This window comes from Nyctereutes procyonoides, unplaced genomic scaffold (genome assembly GCF_905146905.1).
Source record: "Nyctereutes procyonoides isolate TBG_1078 unplaced genomic scaffold, NYPRO_anot_genome, whole genome shotgun sequence".
Taxonomy (NCBI): Eukaryota; Metazoa; Chordata; class Mammalia; order Carnivora; family Canidae; genus Nyctereutes; species Nyctereutes procyonoides.
The window spans coordinates 18,678,429-18,691,139 of NW_026575122.1; the positions used below are offsets into that span (position 1 = coordinate 18,678,429).

At 38.5% G+C, this 12,711-nt stretch overlaps 1 long non-coding RNA gene across 1 annotated transcript in view; it reads left to right on the forward strand.

The window, feature by feature from the left end:
• The first annotated feature begins 2,931 nt into the window (after nucleotides 1-2,931).
• LOC129517038 (uncharacterized) overlaps nucleotides 2,932-12,711 on the forward strand; it is a 67,613-nt gene continuing 57,833 nt past the window's right edge. The window contains exon 1 of the long non-coding RNA XR_008665926.1: nucleotides 2,932-3,012. This is a non-coding gene — a long non-coding RNA (uncharacterized LOC129517038). The remainder of the gene's footprint in view (nucleotides 3,013-12,711) is intronic.

Below are 12,711 nucleotides of genomic sequence, written 5' to 3' on the forward strand. Positions count from 1 at the left end.
GGCAAGCCCCATGCTGCCCCAAAGGCAGGTGTAAATTTGGTGTGTTTTGCAGAAAAGAAAGAAGGCTTCTGAGTGTCAGGAATCCGGTGGGAAAGGAAGAGATGGTTAAAGATGAGGAGAGGTTTTAAGAAGGGCTTATAAAGCAGAATAAGAAGAGTGTTTTCATTCTAAGCCTCTAGAGACCCTATGGCCTGGTTGCTGTGGGGAGATTGGAGGCAAGAGGAAGAAGGGAGGCCAGTTAAGAGACTACCATGGAGGTGCAGGCAAGAGGGTAGTGATTGGGATGGGGTGGTGGCAATGGGGATGGAGAGAGTAAGCGGACTTGGGGAACATTTTAGCATAGATGTCAAGAACACCTACTCTCAGGTGAGGTATGGGGAGCTGAGAGGGAGTCACAAATGATTTCTAGAAATGTACTTCATTTTCCTTCAGTATCCATGTTGACTGTGCACACAAGAACCTCAGAAGCACCCTGTCCAGTAGTCAACAGACATCCAGTCAGTGTTCCAGGAATAAAGTGCAGGGAGGCTTTCAAAACTAGGGGCCTAGAAGGTAGTGTTTATCTTTCCCTCCAGACTGGGGAAGTTGCAGTTTATTTTTATTCATTGACGTTCATTTCAGAAAAGCCTTTACATTAACATAGAAATTATTAGAAGCAATTAATAACAGCTTCATTTTTAAACTGATGTTTTATGGAAAGCTTCTAGCATTTCTTTTTAAAACAGACTAAACTGGTTCTATGTCCTCAGCTCTTTTAGATTAAGGAGAGGAGTGTGATTAACATTTGTTTGGTTGGGGGTTTTAGCACTACTATGGTTACAGTGTGATGGTTGAAAATATTCTATCCGGCACATTATTAGTTATTCTGTTTCTTGATAAAACAGACATTTAAGAACAAGGCAGAGTCTGGAAGTGCAGTGGGGGTGGGGGAATCCAAACTCTGTGAAATGTTTAACCTTTTAACATAGTTCAAGAAAGTTTAGATTTCTGGCAAAACGCCTAGACTTCATAAGGCTGTGCATGGTTGCAAAACCCGACAAGACTTTAGCACTTAAATTATTCTGGCTTAAAGTTGAGACAATGTGAAGAGACCAAAGGGGAAAAAAACCCACACCCTGATAGTTACAGCTGGGCTCATGGCACAGAGTAATTTGGAAAAGGATGTTGGGGGTGGTGATTACAACCTATGGTTCTTCAGAGCTATATCAAATGCTTCCAACTGAGAGAACAAACTACCCCTAAAGGGAAAGCAAGTTTGGAATTAAAGGTAAAGAAGATTCTTAACAACACGTGACAAGCCAAATACATCATAGATTAGCAAGAATTGTTTGTTTCACAGAATCACAGCAGTTGCCCTTATAGAGATCAGTGGGATGACTCATCAAGATACTGTGTCCCAAGCATGGAGACTGGAAAAAGTTTCTCCATTTAGAAATGCACGTGTAGGTAACCATTGGTGCCAGTATCCAGGGCGGCATCTAGGCAAAGAAAATGGGGAATTCGTAACTAGCCAAAGTAATTGAGAATTTTATTACTACATGCCTTTATTTGGTATGTGTTGACATATCTATTGTTTTAAATTCTCTGAAGTTTCTCTAAAATTTGTCAGAACAACAACAACAACAAAAAAGAACAAAATAAAATAAAATTTGTCAGAACATATGAGTCATTATTTGCAAATAAGAAAACATAAAACAATAATTATTAAAATAATTATGGATAAATGCAGTACAGTGTTTCCTACGTGTAATCTTCAGAACCCTAATTCTGAGAAGTGGACAATAAGTAGGTAAAAGGAGTGCTTGAAAAATCACCTCAGTGGCCAATAAGATTAGGATGAATCTGAATGATATTCTAATGTTTCTATTATAATTGCTCCTTTTAGAAAGGCTGAGATAGTTTTGTGTGTATTACAAAGCACTAGAAGGGGAGCAGAGAATCCAAATATATTTAATCATAAAATCAGTCTATGCTCTGCCCTGTCCTCTTTTTAAAATGAAGTATATCATCAAACACGTATTTTGATCATATACACTAGTAAACACTGAGTATAGAATACATATGTCTGCAAAATGGACATATTTTCACATATGGGACTAAGAACAACGGATCAAAGAGAAATCAGTCAAAGAGAACCAGACAAAAGGAAGAAACATTACCAGACAGTGAGAAAAATAACCAGAGAGGATCAGAGAAAAAAGTGAATCAGCTACAGGAAAAACAAATGAAGGAATAGACTAAGATAACTGAGTTTGGCAACAAATGGGTTATAAGAGATAAGAATGCTATTACCTACAGAAAAATTCAACCGCGCTGACTTAAATAAATAAGAAGACTGAAGGTAGGTGGTTTCTGGTTTTATTTCAGCTTTTGAACAATATTTTATCCAAGATCCCTGCATTTTTCTTGGCTATTCCCTCATATTTGCAGTGTGGCTGCTGTGACTCTGACTCTCACATCTGCATCCCAGGCAGGAAAATGAGGAAAGGTTTAATCAAGAAAATAATAAAACATTTTTTAGGAATACCATTGCACAGTTGTGAATTTGTCTAATTGCATGGGGCTGTGTCACATAGCAAGAGCTGTGAGAGAGATTAAATTAGAATTTTATAGTGATCAACTGGGAAACTTTTTGGTGATTTAGGCAGTTACAGAATGGAAGAAAGAAAGAGTTTGGAACAATTTGTGTATTTTGAATTGTGGAAATGTGAAGGTGGAATGTGTTATTTTAGACACATTCCTTTAGGCAAGTTTTTTGAATTATCCAAGTCCTTCTAAAAAAAAAAAAAAGACAAAATATCCCACCTTCTTTTGCCTTTTTGGGAATAGTATACTCTCTTAAATGTGCATGTGTGCGCGCGCGCACACACACACACACACACACAGAGTTTTAAGGTTGTGTTTAGAGCAGACATGCCCCCATCCCTGGGAACAAGATGGAAATACTGTCTGGTCATCCTGGTCTAAGTCAGGCGCTAGCCAGAGGACAAAATATTCTGGGCTCTTTCTCAGGTAACAGCAGGCTTTGTTTCTTTTACTACGTTGGATCTTTCAGGACCTTATCCAGCCTATGGCTTAAAGCATGAAAGCGTTTAGAACGCTCTAAAATAATTACCATGGTTTTTTTGCTCTCTGGACTCTTAATGGGGATAAATATACACCAGGAAACAAATTGGTTCAGTTTGCTTTTGAAATTTCCTTTGGTAACAAGACATAGGCATGTTGGTACAACACGTTCCTGGTGGAATGGAATTTATTAAAACAAAAGCCCACGATGAAACCCAGAGGAGGGGCTTTCAATTTTTATTCTGTGAACTACTACAAGGAACATTGGCTATAAAATGTTTTCTTTTAAAAAATGGAAATTATGTGGACCTCAAATTCATGTAATAACAAAGTCCTTCTGATATTCCTTTGGCATAGGAACTCAAAGCATGTTTCTTATTATGTTTTTTATTATTTTTTCATTAGAAAAGTAATATAACCTTCATTTTTAATGTTTTGAAAAAATGGAAAAAATACTGCTGTGAATCCAGTTATCTTAAACATTATTGTGAAGTCTTTTCTTCTCTTTTTAATATTTTTCATTAAATATATCATTGAGCTCGTAGCATTATACACTATTTCCTTTCTTTACTCACTGCTTTATCCTAAGCATTGTTTTCATTATACAGCATACTTTCACACCAGTATATGAATAATTAGGCTGTTTCTGCCTTTTTGTTCAAGCTGCTTTTTTAAAAGATTTTATTTTTTTATTTATTTGAGAGTGTGCATGTGCATGTGTGTGTGCAAGCAGGGGGAGGGGCAGAGGGAAAGGGAGAGAGAGAATCTCAAGCAGGATCCATGCCCAACACAGGACTCAATCTCACGACCCTGAGACCATGACCTGAGCCAAAATCAGAGTCAGGCACTTAATCAACTGAGCCACCCAGGCACCTCTTTCAAACTGCTTTTGAACTCATATTATCATTTCTCATATAGTACTCGTGTTCTTGCCCGTAGACACAAAAATTATTCCTTTGGTATATCTCATCCTTTCACTAGAATATTGATTACCTACTTATATATGTACAGGAAACCTTGGGGGATACAAAAGAACAATAGTGATTTAACTTCAGGAGTATGTGGGTACCATACTCTACCATACCATTTGTAGAAGGTAGTTATAAATGATAATAGGGGCTTCGGGGCTCGAGAGAAATGGGGGAATGCAGAGACTGGAAACGGAATTACCCTGCAGCCTATGTATGATGCGGGTTTAGAGAGGTGTGGACAAACAGGCTGGAGTGCATTCCACATACAGGCAGAAAAGGGTGAAATCATCCAGCGTGTTTAAAACGTGGTTATATTTATGCCTGGTTTATGGAGGGTAGTTTATCTTCACCTCAGTTTCCTGTATTTCCAGAGGAAAATGATCTGGAAATCTGTATACACTGAAATGCCCTCAGTTCCCTTCATTTGTATGTACAAACTCTATCAGGGAGTGTGTGTTCGTTCGACACAGGTCGCCTTTTCCTTAGGGCCAGCTGCTTTTCCCAGACTCTCACTCTCTGCTGTCAAGTCTTCCAAAATTGGATAAAAAAAGAAAACTTCATTTTGAGAAGAAAAATAAAAGTTGTTTGTACCTTTGCGTACTTAGCCTTACAGAAACTTTCATAGCAACTCGCGTTTTGAGTAAAAGCTGGAGTTATTATTTAATCTGAAAATATCTGTATCTTACTTTGTGAGAACACATTGAAATGTAAATACATGCTGGGGAAATTTTATAATCAAAATATTAAATCTGGACAGGCCTTATTACAGATCACTTAGATCACCTAGCTGGTGTTTTTCAACACTACACTTTTTGTTTTTGCTTTTGAGGTGTTATATTTTCCTATTAAATGGAAGCCTTGCCTTTAAGGCCAAATGCAAATTGTATAAAACCAGATCTTCTCCTTAAGCAGAGTATCTGAATCCCTAAATTTTCTCAGAACCCAGTCTTAAAAACATTTGTTTTACCTGTTTGCTTAGTTATTTTACAGATGGGAAAATTGAATCCTAGGAAATCAAGTTCCCTGGAGGATCTCATACCTTGAGTTCCATTATGAGAGCAGGTGTATTCGGGATTCAGAGTCTTGGCAGGCCCTTGGCCTGTAAGCCAAGGATGAGTGCATTGGGCTAAACCATAGTTAGATTCTCTGCTCTTATTCTCCCCATCTCCCTTCTCCAAGGGGAAAAAAAAATATTTTCTAGATGTAGGCCCCAAGAGAGCTAAGAACCCCGGGGGAGAGCAAGTCCCCTGGTTCAGGGAGGTGCTAAGGTTCAGAGGGCACCGAACAAGCCTGAGATCCAGGGCAGAGATTCTCATTTTTTTTTAATTTGACGATTTTTTCTTTTTTTAATAATTATTTTTTATTGGTGTACAATTTGCCAACATACAGAATAACACCCAGTGCTCATCCCGTCAAGTGCCCCTTTCAGTGCCCACCACACAGTCACCCCCACCCCCTGCCCTCCTCCCCTTCCACCACCCCTAGTTCGTTTCCCAGTTAGGAGTCTTCCATGTTCTGTCTCCCTTTCTGATATTTCCTACCCATTTCTTCTCCCTTCCCCTCTATTCCCTTTCACTATTATTTATATTCCCCAAATGAATGAGAACATATAATGTTTGTCCTTCTCCGATTGACTTACTTCACTCAGCATAATACCCTCCAGTTCCATCCACGTCGAAGCAAATGGTGGGTATTTGTCATTTCTAATGGCTGAGGAATATTCCATTGTATACAGAGACCACATCTTCTTTATCCATCATCTTTCGATGGACACCGAGGCTCCTTCCACAGTCTGGCTATTGTGGACATTGCTGCTAGAAACATCGGGGTGCAGGTGTCCCGGCGTTTCATTGCATCTGTATCTTTGGGGTAAATCCCCAGCAGTGCAACTGCTGAGTAGTAGGGCAGGTCTTTTTTTAAGTCTTTGAGGAACCTCCACACAGTTTTCCAGAGTGGCTACACCAGTTCACATTCCCACCAACAGTGCAAGAGGGTTCCCTTTTCTCCGCATCCTCTCCAACATTTGTTGTTTCCTGCCTTGTTAATTTTCCCCATTCTCACTGGTGTGAGGTGGTATCTCATTGAGGTTTTGATTTGTATTTCCCTGATGGCAAGGGATGCAGAGCATTTTCTCATGTGCATGTTGGCCATGTCTATGTCTTCCTCTGTGAGATTTCTCTTCATGTCTTTTGCCCATTTCATGATTGGATTGTTTGTTTCTTTGCTGTTGAGTTTAATAAGTTCTTTATAGATCTTGGAAACTAGCCCTTTATCTGATATGTTATTTGCAAATATCTTCTCCCATTCTGTAGGTTGTCTTTGAGTTTTGTTGACAGTATCTTTTGCTGTGCAAAAGCTTCTTATCTTGATGAAGTCCCAATAGTTCATTTTTGCTTTTGTTTCTTTTGCCTTCGTGGATGTATCTTGCAAGAAGTTACTGTGGCCGAGTTCAAAAAGGGTGTTGCCTGAGTTCTCCTCTAGGATTTTGGTGGAATCTTGTCTCACATTTAGATCTTTCATCCATTTTGAGTTTATCTTTGTGTATGGTGCAAGAGAGTGGTCTAGTTTCATTCTTCTGCATGTGGATGTCCAATTTTCCCAGCACCATGTATTGAAGAGACTGTCTTTCTTCCAGTGGATCGTCTTTCCTCCTTTGTCGAATATTAGTTGACCATAAAGTTGAGGGTCCACTTCTGGGTTCTCTATTCTGTTCCATTGATCTGTGTGTCTGTTTTTCTGCCAGTACCACACTGTCTTAATGACCACAGTTTTGTAGTACAACCTGAAATCTGGCATTGTGATGTCCCCAGATATGGTTTTCTTTTTTAAAATTCCCCTGGCTATTCGGGGTCTTTTCTGATTCCACACAAATCTTAAAATAATTTGTTCTAACTCTCTGAAGAAAGTCCATGGTATTTTGATAGGGATTGCATTAAACGTGTAAATTGCCCTGGGTAACATTGACATTTTCACTTCAATCTAGCGCTTTCTACACTCGATAGGTCTTCAAAGCACAACATCTCCAAAGAAATGAGAGCTTTAAATGATACACTGGACCAGATGGATTTCACAGATATCTACAGAACTTTACATCCAAACTCAACTGAATACACATTCTTCTCAAGTGCACATGGAACTTTCTCCAGAATAGACCACATACTGGGTCACAAATCAGGTCTGAACCGATACCAAAAGATTGGGATCGTCCAGTGTGTATTCTCAGACCATAATGCCTTGAAATTAGAACTAAATCACAACAAGAAGTTTGGAAGGACCTCAAACACGTGGAGGTTAAGGACCATCTTGCTAAAAGATGAAAGGGTCAACCAGGAAATTAAGGAAGAATTAAAAAGATTCATGGAAACTAATGAGAATGAAGAGATTCTCATTTTTAAAAATTTTTAAAGTTTATTTTTTTATAACCTTTTATTTTTTTAAAGATTTTATTTATTTATTCATGAGAGATACAGGGAGGCAGAGACATAGGCAGAGGAGGCAGCCTCCTCACAAGAAGCCCAATGTGGGACTTGAACCCTGGACCCTAGGATCACACCTTGAGCCAAAGGCATATGCAACCACTGAGCCACCCAGGCCTCCCAGTAATTCTCATTCTTAAAGAAATGCTGGAGTTGAGAAAAAGAATCAGTTATTATTTTCTGAAAAGCTGCTTTTCTTAGTGCTAAGCCTTGAAATCCTTCCAGTGACTTGATTCTATTAAGCATAGACAAGTAGAAGAACGATATTCAAAATAAACTGGCTAAAATGACTTTATGCTCAGTATTTGTACTGGTACCTGATGTTACATTCTTCACAGCCAGAGATGTTACATGATAGGATCACCTTTCCAGTCATGCCGATCTTTATTATTATTATTATTATTAATAATAATACAGGACAAATGACCATGTTTATTACATGGTTGACACGTGTTAGGTGCATCTTGCATGGACCACAAATTGGTGAGCTGTGATCCAGATGTGGCACACGGATTTGCTTTGTGTGGCCTATACTGCTTTATAAAATTTTTGAAATAGGTGCCAAAACTTAAAAATTAAGAGATTTCATATAAAAACATAGATGCCCAGCTTCCCTTGAAAAATCACAAGATTGAACACTACCTATGCTCCAAGTGTCCTTACAGGATGACTGACAAGTTAACATTTGACCTGGGCTGTGTGCCATCTGCCCCCTTTAGATGGGACATGCGTTCCTTAATTTGCTGCCCTTCCTGATTGTGGAACTTGGTGTTTCCTCATAGTGTACAGTGTTCCTTTGTATCCACATCTCTCTTAAAAGTGAGGCAGGAAACATTTGACATAGACGGCACATGCTTTTTATATAAAACTGGACTAATGTGCATGATTTAATTGGCTCTGTGGGCCTTTGGATTTCCTACCCCTATCATGTGTGAACAGATTATACAGCTAATTCAGCTAATTCTAAGGAGCACTTTTTCCGCATATTTTCCCCTGTCTGAAATCGAGAGGCATCGTAGCATTGCTGTCAGCCAGGCAGTAGTCATGGTGAAGTGGCCGCTGTCGGCAAACTTTGTCATAATTGTTCACATTACTGCTATGCTGATTGAGTTTGTGTGTGATGTTGGAAAGGTGCGTGTTGAGTATAACTGCCACTTCAGAAGTTTCCAGCAAGAAGCCTGTTCTTCAGCCTGACATGAAAAGTGGCTGTGTAGCACAAAGACAGCAGCTGGCCACGAACGTAATACCAGTGAAGCAACTGATCTTTGTTGGAGAGGTGACTGCAATTACTTCTTTTCTTGGAAGGAACAACCAACTGCTTTACGGGACCTGAAAAGGAAAAGCCTACAGGTCTATGAGGCTTTGTTACACTGTGTTACTGAGATAAGTGCAAAAGGATTCCTGTCCCAGGCCAAGCAGTACAATAGAAGGTAAGAGAAAATGCCAAATAATCTGGAACAGATAAAGGAAGTTTACGGGCCGAGAAGGCTGTGTGGCCCACCTGGACTTCAGGCAGAACTATCATGAAGGTGTTGCATCTCATTGACTGAAGGTGTGTATTCGTCTTTGTAGCGGTACCTAAAATGGTGAATCTTACATTCAGTGATGTCTTAGATCAAATAAAATATGGAAAAGCAAAGCCAGACAAAAGGAAGGACTTACTACCTCTGCTAGCCATTGACATGGTCCCTTCGCTTACAAACTCTCTGCCTCTTTAAGGATTGCTTCCTCTGTCTTTGTGATTACCGTGAGAAAGAGCAATGTTGGCCAGTGAGTAAATGGCACAGCTCTTAGGAACTGGGAAAGGCTGACAAAGCATCACATACAACCTGAAATTTATGCTCAGTCGTGTTAAGTAACAACAGCCCGAGCTGCCTCGAAAACTTTCCAACTGGGACCAACACTTCAGAGAATTGTCTTCCCAAGTGTTTGTTTCCCAGCTTAAAAAGGACATTTTTAACCCTAATAGTTTCATAGGAAACCACAAATGAAGAGCTAGGTGAACTTGGCCTACTGCCTTGAAAGACACCCAAACCCTGCTATTCGGGACAATGACACATCCATCCCCTGTCATGTGTTATTACTTACAGTACATGTCATGGGACAAATGTTTGTTATTAGCAGAAGTTTCATGGACAAGTTTTATCATCCGTTTTCTGGTCCACTCCAATTTAACAACAATTTTATATTTTGCCTGCAGGCTAGAAAGCTGCGTTTATGCCAAAGACATTTCTATTTTAGCTGTCATGGCCCCAAATGAACATTTTGTTTTTAAAAGGATCTGGAAAAAATACACGCAAGAAGGAAAATCTAATTTATTTTTTGACATGTCCTAAAATAATTTAAAGTAATTCCACTAAACAAATAGCTGTTTGGTTCAGTTGTCTTTCCAGAAAGTAAGATACTGACTTCGGGTTGATTAGAAATGACTCCTGTTCACTCTGCAAAGGTCCATCTTGTACTGTACATATTTGAGGGGAAGAGGGATGGTTCAGTTTTAATCTCTGTTCTCAAAGACACTATGAAACAGCCTTGGAAGGTATGCATTTACTTCGTATTTCTGTTTGTCACATCTTTAAGCCGTGGTATCCATCAAGTAAATTGCTAATTGGGAATGAGCTCGTCATATTTCTTTTAGTAAAATCCTTGACTTCTAGGCTTAATTAGCACATCTTTTATTTGTAAAATAAAATGGAAATGGCTGTTCACAAAAATTAACTACACATTTCAGAAGTTGAACAAGAGCTTTAGGTAAAAGATTACTTTCTCTGGCGAATTTCTGCTTTTCACCTTTAAATTGCTAAATGATTTTGCCTTTGGGCTGACATTTTTCATACCTTTTACAGTTATCTAATGGTGAGGATTTGGTGATTGAGTTGTGAAAGTGTCATTGCAACATCTTGAAAGCCAATTGAAAACAGCTGCTGTTCATTGCTAAAAATTTTGCATTTGAATAGAATTAGTGCTGGAAGGTGTCAGAAGCTTAGTTGGGTTGGAACACATCAATGTAATTTTAACGTTTTAAATCCAAGGGGTTTCCAGGGTTCCCAAACCAGAAAGACAAACTTAACAGGTCAGCAATAATTTATATGGTATTTGATACAGAGGATACACTTATTTATTGAATCAACCCTATAGCATATATGTGCACAAATGGTAAGCTCTGCCTAATATCTTACAATAAAATTCAATATTAGGATATGTCCTGACCAGTGAAATATTGATGATTACTCAACAGATGAACTCAATAATGATAGCTGTGATAATAATGACAATATTATACATGAGTTATTAATAATAATAATTATTACTATTATTACTAGCCATCGAGTTCATTTTCCTCTTCAGCTGTCATCTCCAGCTCAAATAGTGACTTCCAGACCTCAGTAAATTTTAGGGAGATGAGAAGTCTCTAAAACAGGGCACCTGAGTGGCCCAGTAGGTTAAGTATGGGCCTTTGGCTCAGGTCATGACCCCAGGGTCCCTACTCAGTGGGAAGTCTGCTTCTCCCTCCCCCTCTCTTGCTCCCCCATCATTCATTTTTTTTTCTCTCTTTCTCCAATCAATCAATCAATCAATCAATCAATCAGTCTTAAAAACAAAAGTCTCTAGAACAATCCCTAGGCCCAAACAATGTCAGGTCACAGAAAGCTGCGTCTTCATCCTCTGAGAGAATAAGAACCAAGAATGGTCTTTTCACCAGTTATACCTACTCAGGAGGAGAAGAAGAAGACAGGTCATTCATTATTCACTGATATATTCTAGATATTTATGCAGAAGGGGCAAATTATAGAAAACTGCAGGTGAAGGTACCTAACTTATATAGGTACCAGGTCATCCTATTTCAATTATACCTAGAAATCCTCAAGAAATTCTCGGTAAATTTTAAATTACTTTGATTTAGGAGGAATTGGAAAAGTCTAAGGGTCTGAATCATATTGATAAGAGGAGTCAATACGTGGCAAGCTAGCTACAGTACAAGTGTAGTTAGCCAGGAGAGGCTAACAATTGGTGGCTAAGCTTACTTATTTAGATGTAAATATTATCAGACCTTCTTTACAGACTAGAATTTAAATTGCTTAGTTATTAATTCTATATTAAATTCCAAGTCAATTTAGGTATATAGAGATGGTAGTCTATGATAATTAATAATGAATAGTTAAGATCTTTATTCACAGATTTCACCTTCAGGGAATAGAAAATTCTCTACTGGCCCATGGAATGCCAAAAATAATAATAACTGATTTCCTTTGTAATTCTGTATATTTTATTTTATGCATTTATCTATTGGCTTCACCAAACTGTTGAAGAAGTCCCTGATGCAAAAATGTTTTTAAAAAACTGAAACCCAGGTTCAGTCTATTAAAATAACTTAAAAATAAAATAAATCAGGAAGCCAGTATTGTACATACCTTAGCTTGGTAGAACTTTGAACTGATGATCAGATCAGTAACTTCCTTTCAAGAAATCATTGGATGAGATAAGTTGAAGACCTGAGAGAAGCATGAGACAGCAAGTTAGTGTGATATAAATCTGGTTGGAGAATTGTGGGGTTTGCTGTCCAGGACTCCATCAAGGACAGCTCTACAACAGACCATAACCTAATTAGTTTTCAAGGAAGCTCAGATTTGGACATTAAAGGGAAATTGCCAAAGCTATTAAATTTGGCTCCTGGGTCAAATAAATGTCTCAACCATGCCTTGTAGTACAATGCCATGGGTACTGTTAACTAAATGGGAGGAAATGGTTTGCTTGTTTGGGGGCCAAATATCTAACTCTTACACATATTCACAACTAGATACATAAGAAGAGAAAGGAGATAATATAAGCTCTATATTTTGATTTTGTTGGTTGAAACTGAATGCTGGACTGTTCACATTTATTGAGCAACTATTTGGCCAGGCACTGTGCTAGCTTCTGGGGAGGCTATAAAGAGAAATGAGACAATTTCTTTGAATGAGTACATCACTTGGGCACAGACATGGGTCATTATTTCTTTAGAACATGAATATTTTGTTAAATGGCATTGTTATGACTTCAGATAGTTAATTCTACTTCTACTAAAATTTATTACCACCAGTAATAATTGGATTAACTAGTTTTCCTTTCTCCCAGAATTTCCCAGGCTGTTAATATTTTCTGTCATACCAAGCACCAAATATGAACTCCCCGAGGAGAGCAACACACAAAGAGGGGGC